The sequence below is a fragment of the Solanum stenotomum genome, chromosome 7 (genome assembly GCF_019186545.1).
Source record: "Solanum stenotomum isolate F172 chromosome 7, ASM1918654v1, whole genome shotgun sequence".
Classification (NCBI taxonomy): Eukaryota; Viridiplantae; Streptophyta; class Magnoliopsida; order Solanales; family Solanaceae; genus Solanum; species Solanum stenotomum.
In genome coordinates this window covers 2,953,612-2,963,734 of record NC_064288.1, presented here as the reverse complement: position 1 = coordinate 2,963,734, position 10,123 = coordinate 2,953,612, and the positions used below count along the sequence as shown (strand labels likewise).

At 26.2% G+C, this 10,123-nt stretch overlaps 1 protein-coding gene across 1 annotated transcript in view; it reads left to right on the top strand.

The window, feature by feature from the left end:
• The first annotated feature begins 3,405 nt into the window (after window positions 1-3,405).
• The window catches only part of LOC125871080 (uncharacterized), a 46,324-nt gene continuing 39,606 nt past the window's right edge, over window positions 3,406-10,123 (top strand). The window contains exon 1 of the mRNA XM_049551671.1: window positions 3,406-3,411. The gene's annotated coding sequence lies outside the window, so the exon portion shown is untranslated. The remainder of the gene's footprint in view (window positions 3,412-10,123) is intronic.

The window sequence follows — 10,123 nt, the reverse complement described above, 5'->3', positions numbered from 1 at the left end:
TGAAAATGTTAATTTGATCCCAAATTTACTTAATTACGTTTTATAGTGTACTAGTATACGTACCCGCGCGATGCGCGATTTGTTGATAAATATAATCATAAATATTGATTTGTTGACAATTTCAAATTTTAACTTAATATAAGATAATATAGTAAAGTTTATTTGAAAGAATGTTAACATTTAGCATCTTGATATGTTATAATAGAATATTTGTGTAAATAATCAATATAAGCTTAGTTCATTGTCTAAAATTGACAATCATAATTTTTTAACATTATTTATTTTATTTATTTTTTGAATTATTCAAAATCATAAATACTCTCACCTTATTCATATTATCCACTTATTCATATTATCCTCTTGTTAGAATAATAAACATTTTAAAAAATTGGTCGTTAGATTAAAGAAAAATATAACTAAGAAAAGTCTTATGATCACAATAATGCTAAAGCATCAAACTATGCAGATTTAATCACTTGAATATAAAATTGTAGACTACGTGTATTAGATGTTTTGTAATTTCTTTGTATTTTTTCTATTAATAAATTTAACCTTTTGAAAAATATTGCAAATTATTATTAATATGTTAGAGGATTGATATGCTAAATCTCTTATTAATATAAGTCTTGATAAACATAATCAAGTATTTCACGATTTCACATTGTACATATAATAATTTGTTTTAATTTTCATAAAAGAGGGGTTTATATCTAATTTATTTTTACCTAAAACACATTACGTATCTTGTTACATTTCATAATTTAAATTTATTTTTTAACCTCTTATAAGATAACATAAAATCGTACTTGATAAATTTTGTATTATCTAAAACCTCGTGTCAATATGAGTGTTTCAATTTTGCTGAAATTTTAAAAAAAAGTTTTAAATTTTTTTTAAGAATTTAAACCCTTCGTGTTCGTTTTTAGAAATCTGCTAAAAAGTTTACAGTTTTTCATTCAATATTTTAATTTAATTTAAAAATTAAAACTTATCTCTTAGCCAAATTTGATGGAAATTTAGTTGTAACTACTTGGAACTTTTTTTAATATATATTTTTAAAAACAAATTAAATTGATAAATTTTATTATTTAAAATAAATTTCGAACTCCCAACTTTCACATTTAAATCAAACTGACAATTCATATCTGACAGTCTTCTTCTTATAATTGATTGCCTTTTTAACAAATTGAAAGAATTGCTGATTATTTATTTGAAATAAACAAAAATTTTAAAATAATTAAATGGATGTAAATAATAAAGATACAGTTAATTATCTATTTATATAAAAACGCTGACATGTCATCACAAAAAAAGTCTATTTAACTCAATCTAGGNATGACTGTTTCTGAAAGTTGCAACCTTTCAGAACAGTCACTGCGGGAAATTTAAAGATTTAAATAAAACGGGTCGCGCATCATTTTTCCAAATCCAAATCCAAATCCGAAGCCGAAGTCGAGCCGAGCGAGCGACGACGACGGCGCGAGGGGGTCCCTCTTTCCAACCCTTTTAACAATTAATAGGAGTGTTTCTATATCATTTTTCCAAATCCAAATCCGAAGCCGAAGCCGAAGCTGAAGCCGAAGCCGAGCGAGCGACGACGACAACGACGGCGCGAGGGGGGTCCCTCTTTCCAACCCTTTTAACAATTAATAGGAGTGTTTCTATATTTAAACTCTCCTATTTTTCTTTCCACCAACGATGAGGGACAAATGTCTTTTCAATAAAGCATAAGAGGACTTTTCAAGTTCTCAACTTTTCAAGTTCCCAACTTTTTCCAAGTTCCTCTTTCATCTTCCCTCAATTTCCCATTAACTCTTGCTACATACCCAACAATTTTCAAAATCAAAATATACGTTTTTCCATTCCCCATTTCTCTCATGCATTATCACACACAATATTCTCATTACTCACCTTGATGATTACACTATTTATGCATGTTGATGTATATTTTATTTTTATTGTATCCAATTTTGAATTTTTACAATTTGTAGATTTTTATTGTGCTATATTTTATGTTTTAAATCAAAGTATTGATGTCATTAGGCTAAATTGGAGAAAAAGCTCTCAAATGTAAAGGCAAGCAAAGATCAACGAAGAAGGGGAAGTATGCATTCATAATCTATATTCAAAGCACAAAGTACGATTTAACATTTCTGTTTTTTTTTTTCTTGCTTCTCGTGAGTATGTAAATTTTAGAGGCTTATATGTTTTTTTTGGTATATCATTTTTTTATACTTTGCATATTTTATCGAAAATACTTAATGTATACAACATGCAAAACTTTAAATCTGATTGCAATACAATATTTCATGAGGTAAACATGAACTTGATTAGTATTTATTTAGTTGTGTGAAAGGTATTCATATATCTACTATGAAACACATGTACAATTCAAATGAAGCCTGACTATGTATTTTTATAGTCTTTTCTATTTATTATTATTATTATCACTCAATAGTTCGCTAACTGATTTTTTAAAAAAAATTAGTATGTTTTGTTTGAATTTTTGTTAGCAACTATGAAATGTGCAGTTATATAAAATTTCAGATTTATAATATTTAGTGAATTGAAAATACTTTAGAAAGAAAATAAATAGATAAGTATTGTAATTCCTAAATTTTAATCCATCATTATCTTAAACATTTATCCTAAAGTAGATATTCTATTTTTTTTGTAATAACTATTTTTAAGTGACTCATTCACGTAATCACGTTACTTTACTTAAATTTGTTTTTCACATTTTAATATTTTCTTAGTCTGACATTTGTAATTATTCATTTTAATTGATGATATATTGTCTATTTTATTTAAAATTTGAATTTATAAAATTTAATATGTTATAATTTAAAACCTACAAATTGAAAATAATTGTGTTTTGTCATAATACAAAGGCAATACTTTTTCTAATAATATAAAATATATAATTATTTTCACTCAAATACAATAATTTAATTAAACTTTATTTTTAGTTCAAATAGTTAATATTAAATCTGAAAACTTCAAAAAAAGAAAAGAAAAGATGAAGAGTTCTAAACGTACTGCATTCATTTACAGTTGCACGTTTTTAGGAACCCAACACGAAGAGTTAATGTGTAGTTAGGAATGTTTTAATTTATAATTTTATTTCATTATTTTTTAAAATTAGATTTTTATTATTTAGTGAATCAATTCAAATTGTTTTTTTTTAAAATCTTTCCTAGATTAAATGATTTTTAAAAATCAATCTTGTTATTAATTTATAAATTAGATTTAAAAAATAGTAATTATATGTTTTAAAATGTTGACATTTGTCATTATTTGTGTAAGTTGATGACATGTGTCTATTTTAAAATTTTAAATTTATAATATTTAATTATTTATATAATATTTTATGTTTTATTATTTAAAATTTTGAAAATTCATGGTGTTGACATATGGTGTTTTTTCTTTTCCTATTATATAAATATAAATATAAATAAAATATATATAAATTTATAATATTTAATTATTTATATAATATTTTATTTTTTATCATTTAAAATTCTAAAAATTCATGGTGCTGACATGTGGCGTTTTTCTTCTCCTATTATATATAGACTAGTATAGTACCCGCGCGATGCGCGATATTAAAGTAAATTTTGATTTTGATTTCATTTGCTTGCACACGCATAGATATATTAAGTTAACAAATATCTAATTATCATACTATTTTTCAATGCAATATACCCAATTACAAATCAATTATCAATTATAAAATTAAAAGAAATAAATTATATAAATACAATCATCGAATAATATTTTGATGAACTTCAAATATCATAATTAATAAAAATATAACACAATATAACATAATTAAAAAGAATACACTATAATAAAAAGAATATTCAAAAATCTCTCAAATTAACTTTTTTTGATGCCATGAAAGTTAGTGTTTTAAAGTTAAAAAAAATACAGGCAAACAAAATACTTAACACAACAATCTTTTATTTGTGCAATGCTTTTGAAATAGTGAATAATGTTTATTATGAAAGAACTTTTGTACGTGTATAAAATATTCATAATCAAATTAGATTATGACTGTATCATATAAGTATGTGCCATATGATTCCAAATCTTGTGACCACAATAAATTGTACAATATTGCCATTTGCATCTTTGATGTAGGCAGTAGAAGGGTGGACGCCTTGATTTTTTTCTGCTAAAGTAGAGGAGAGAACTATTGTAGGTGTGTGTTGAAGATAATGAATGTAGAGTAGACTTCAATGTTATGCCAAAGTAGTTGAGCGGTACTTCTTCCCGCTTCATAATTCGGATTCTTTCCTGACTTGATTGTGTATATCATGTCCCATCCATGAGCATGTAAAAGATTTTTTAAAAAATGTGATCATTATACTCACCTACACTTATCATGATAATGCACATAATTTATCTCCTTTTGCTGCATATAGGAAGTATGCTCCTCTTCAAAACTCTCTTTACTTTTGAACTTTGTATTATTCACTTATCTTCACGACGTAGACATAATTCAAAGGATGTTCCTCTACATCACTGCACTAATTATAGTTCCTGTAATGGTATGAAAGAGTTGGAATCTTTTGTTTTCATATCAAATATGCACATGCATATATGTTTAATATGTATACATGAATTGATTATTTAGTACAAAATTTGGTTAACATCATAAACTAAAATTTGTTTCTAATATTTTAGAAATAAACGTTTCATTTATCAGTATACACATTAAATTAAATTTGTTCAGATTAAGCTTAAACCACACCATTCTTCATCACCAAAGAGAGCGCGCGCGCACACCAAAGCATAGAGCATATTCAGTCCATCGGTGGACAACCATTTGCCGGTAAAAAAAATCTGAAACCAGTGAATTATGTGTCCTGTATCTTCACTGTCGATGATGGTCTATGGTTGAAAACTGGTGGACTTTGAATATATGGAGATCGGAACCCGGCATACTTCACTGTCGATGAACACTGTCGCCATTAGCTAATGGTAGTTACATTGATAATTTTCACATTAATGGATTAGCATATTCTTTATTATTGCTAATCCAAATGAATTCTTTTTATAAAGTAGTAGCAATAATAGTTTTTATACATACATTAATGTGAAAATTATCAATGTAACTACCAAACAGTTTCGAAATCATTCGACCAAGAAGAGTCATGGGAGTGATTGTGTATAATCATGCATGAGAAAATGAGGAATGAGAAAGAAGTTAAAGCAATCATGGGTGATCAAAGCTTTGAGGTTGGTTTTGATTAGTTATTTTTTAAAGTCAAAATAAAAATATAAAGATAAAACGGAGAAGAAATCTCAGATAAGAAGTAGGATAATTGTTAAAACTAAAAAGTTAGTTTTCATGTAGGAAGAAACCTTTTTTTGATAAGTTAAAGAAAATATAGATTTACAAATACTGTTAAAATTGTAATTAATGTAGAATTAAAAAAAAGGTCCTAGGCAGTTAGAATTTCGTGGGGCAAATGGGATGTGAGAAGTTAGTGTGCATGTTAGTAATTTTTTTTCCCAATTTAAATAGGGGTTAAATGTGCAGATTAGATTTTTTTTATTTTTTTTTGTATCGTTTTTCATTTTTTTAGAGTTCCAATTAGTTTAGAATTAAAAAAGATTGTTTCTTGTTTTAGCCTTTTCAATTAGATTCTTTTAAAATGAAATTCAAATTAAAATAAAATTGTAACTACTCTATTACATAGAATGTGGATCTCAACATGAAAATGCGTAACTATTGAGATTAAAATTATTAGCATAATACATGGATTCACAAACCTTTTAATGGTTGCATGAATGTGATCTCCCTGCAAATAATAATACACCAATACATATTAGGAATTAGTACAATATACATAACCTTGAAAAAAAGACAAGTAAAAATAATTCACTAAAACTAATCACAAATTAGTATATTATTTTTTAAAAGAATATAAAAAGAGAAAGTTATACATGAACCACCTTCACGTTGGAACCCTTTTCTTTCATAATATGCTACTCCTCATGAAGATTAGTTTTAAAGAAGTCCATTGCTATGATTTGTAATTTATAAATAATAATTTCTTTTTTGGTGGTAATTATAGATGATGTTACGAAATCACTTTTTAGCAGTTTATTCAGTGGAATGAAGAAGAAATAGGCGAAAAAAAAGTTTGTTGCTATGAAGATTACCAACCGAACACCAAAAAAAACATATATATCTTTTCCCCTCACATTTTCATGTATTCTACTATATAAAATTAAGCTACAGTCTCTTAATTACAAAGAGGATCAACTCTATTAACAATGAATTGATTATGGATCAATTAATAACTATAATTAAAATTCGGATTCAAAAAGAAACATATATATATAAGATACTCAAAAATTATAGAATTTTTACTATGAATATAATTGTGAAGTAGAGTTTCAAAGATTTTCTAACCTGAGTTTGGTGATGATCTTGGAGAAAGAAGAAGAAGAAGAAGAAGGAGGAAATCTCGTTGCTGAAGAAGAGAAACTACATAACTATTTTTCTAAATTGTTTTGGGAACGGTTTCTCTTGGAGATTTCCACTTTAGAGAAAACTAATATGCAGACGTGGGCTAAGGTAATGGGAAGTTACGAAATTGGTTTTGTTTTTTTCCTTTTTTTTTTTTTCTATTTAGATCTTTTTCTTTTCTTGTTGTTTTATCCTTTTTTTTTTTAAAGATAACTACTATCTGTATTCTCTAAATTTGTGGAATTTTTTGTTTTTGGACAGATATATTGCATATTAAAATAATGTGATTTAATGTGCTTAATAAATGAAAATAGTAACTTTGAAAGTTTGAAATAATATTTTCCCACAAAAAAAAATCCTAAACGTACTCATTGGAATTTTTAACAATTAGTATTATTTTTGCTGTAGAGGAGGAGTGATTGTGGGAAATTAATTTAAATATTTAGTATAAAAATTGATGAGTTCCGCACAATAAAGTCCTAAACGTGTGGTGCTAATTAGAATTCATTTATAAGTTTAAAAAATCAATGTAAATGATCTGTAATTTTATTTGCTATAAATAAGGAGTAAATAGATAAATCATTACTATGACTAAAAACTGTATGAATTTGAATTTTTAAAAAATAACCAACTAATTGTATAAATTAAAATTATAAAAAAAGGCTGTAAAAATTCAAAAATTAGTTAATTATTACCTAAATTAACTAATTTAAACTATAATGACACATGTTTTGATCCTACACTGCCACATGTCATGATCCTAGGCTAGACTTTCTTCCTTTTAATTATATATAGATACTAGATTATATATAGATAAATTTTAGCATCATTATCTTAAACATATATTCTAAAAGTAAATACTGACTTTTTCTAAAATTTATTTGTAACTGACCGTTCACATAATCATGTTCTTGTTTTACTTTTTTTTTTGTCACATTTGTTGAATTTAAAATTTGACATTTTACATTTGTTTTTTTTTATGCTAAAATTTGTCATTATTTGTTTTTTAAATAATATTTTTATTTCAAATTTGTATTTATAAAATTTAATCAGTTATAATTTAAAATCTGAAAATTGAAAATAATATTGTAATATTGTACTTCCTAAATTTTAGCACAATTATTTTGTGATGTCTTTTATCATATAATTCAAAAGCAAGACTCGTTTTTTTAAAACTAATAACTACCCACTAAAATAACTCCTTAAAATTCTCCATTTATTAACGTGATGTATCTTCTTCCTTTTCTTTTTTTGCATTTTAATACTAATAAATATCCTCACTTCATAATTTAAGATTTGAAATTATAAGAATAGTTATGTTAACAACTTTTATTTTTATTAGTTAACAATTTGCCTTTAATTTCTGCTATAAAGAAGGATTAACTGTGAAAAGTTAAAATTGATAATTACCCCAAAATAGAGTCGTCCTTATCAAACTTTTTCAGTTTTTTTTAATTATTTTAAATTCAAATTAAAAAAACATTAAACATTTTTTAGTTTTCGGAAAAAAAATAAACACAGAATGATCTAGTTGGTTATTTCTTTTTTTTTTTTTTTTTTGTTAATTTTAATCTATTTTTTGAATTATTAAATTATTGAATTTTTGTGATACTAACACGTGTCACTTTTTTTTCGTCTCCTATTATATTATATATATATATATATATATATATGAGAAAATGATCAAAATGGTCCTTAATGTATGGGCTTTGATTCCATTTGGTCCTTAATATATGAACTTGATGGAAATGGTCCTTTATGTATCATAAATTGTGATCAATTTGGTCATTTAACCCTAAAATTAATATATTTCATTTTTTTGCCATCAAAATATACGAAATATGTAAAAGATGCGCTCATTCAAGACTTTCCTTCCCCTGTTTCCAAAAATTTCAAAAGTGCACATCAATTTTTTTTTAACCAAAAGGGCAAAGGAGCGATTTTCTTCTAACAAAATTGACGCCGTTACTCCTTTAAAAAACATAAAAATCGCTGCCGATCCAATTTTTTTTTTCTTTTTTCTTTAAAATCGCTACTGTGGATTATTTTTTTAACAACGTTGCCCCAGCAGCGTTTAAAAAATAGAAATAGCTGCTATAGTAGCCATTTTCTTAAAAAAGTTTTTATTTTTTTTATTAAAAATTCCTGAGGCGGGACTACTTAAAAAAATAATGGAAAATCGTTCCACGTGTAGTGATTTTAGTTAAATTTTTTAAAAAAATAATCGCTGTCTTGGCAGCGATTTCAGTAAGAATTTTTATTATTATTTTCCAATTGCTGCTAGCAATCAAAAAGTATACAATAACAAATTATAAAGTAACTCAATTGGAAAATTTTTTCTATTGAAATCGCTGTCGTGGCAGCGATTATTTAAAAGAAAAAATTTAACTAAAATCACTACACGTGGAGCGATTTCCCATTATTTTTTTAAGCAGTCCTCACCTCGGGAATTTTTAATTAAAAAAAAATAATTTTTTTAAAGAAAATGGCTGCTATAGCAGCTATTTCTATTTTTTAAACGCTGCTGGGGCAACATTGTTCAAAAAATAAATTCACAGCAGCGATTTTAAAGAAAAAAAATATTTTTGGACCGGCAGCGATTTTTATGTTTTTTAAAGGAGTAACGACGTCAATTTTGTCAGAAGAAAATCGTTCCTTTGCCCTTTTGGTTAAAAAAAATTTGATGTGCCATTTTGGAATTTTTGGAAACAGGGGAAGGAAAGTCTTGAACGAGCGCATCTTTTACATATTCCGTGTATTTGACGGCAAAAAAAAATGAAATATATTAATTTTAAGGTTAAGGACCAAATTGATTACAATTTATGATACATAAAGGACCATTTCCATCAAGTTCATATATTAAGGACCAAATAGAATCAAAGTCATACATTAAGGACCATTTTGATCGTTTTCTCATATATAGATAGAAGATTTGACCAAAATTGGTCAAAGTGTCACAAAAAACAAAATCAAAGAGTCTCTAAAATCTAAATTAGCTACTGTAAACTCTTCTCACAGCGAATTTTTTCACAAGGATAAATCGTTTCCAGAATCTAGAAGGACAAATCGTTTCCAGAATGGTTTGAAAGAGGTACGGTAAACTCTTCTCCTTTTTAGGGTTTCAATTTGGTTGAGGTGTTGTATTAGTCTCTTCCTCTTTAGGGTTTCAATTTGGTTATTGTAAAGTCTCTTACTGTAATTTTGCTCGAGGAACCTTCCAAGGGTTGTTTGAATTAGAAAATTGTTTCAAAAATACATACGTATGAATGTTTTCCTCAATTAAGCATTTTCTTGCGTTTGTTATTGTTTCTCTTTGTTGTTATTACTCTTTGCGTGATGGGCTCGATTTTGCTTCCGCTTTCTGATAATTCTCCATATAAAAAGGGGAAAAATCACTTCCAATTTTATTCAGAATTTGTATAACTATACATTTAACAGGTAATTGTAAATACTAGTACTATCTGTACCATTTATCATTTTGTACTTGTCGTATTTGTTTTATTTACAATAGGATTTTAAGTGAGATCAGTTGCTTACTTTACTTAGCTTACACTATGCTCGCATCAAGTGGTAAAAACTGATCATCATGTAGCTGGTAAGAGTATTTAATCTGAAAATGTTTGGTGGTTGTAGCCTTAC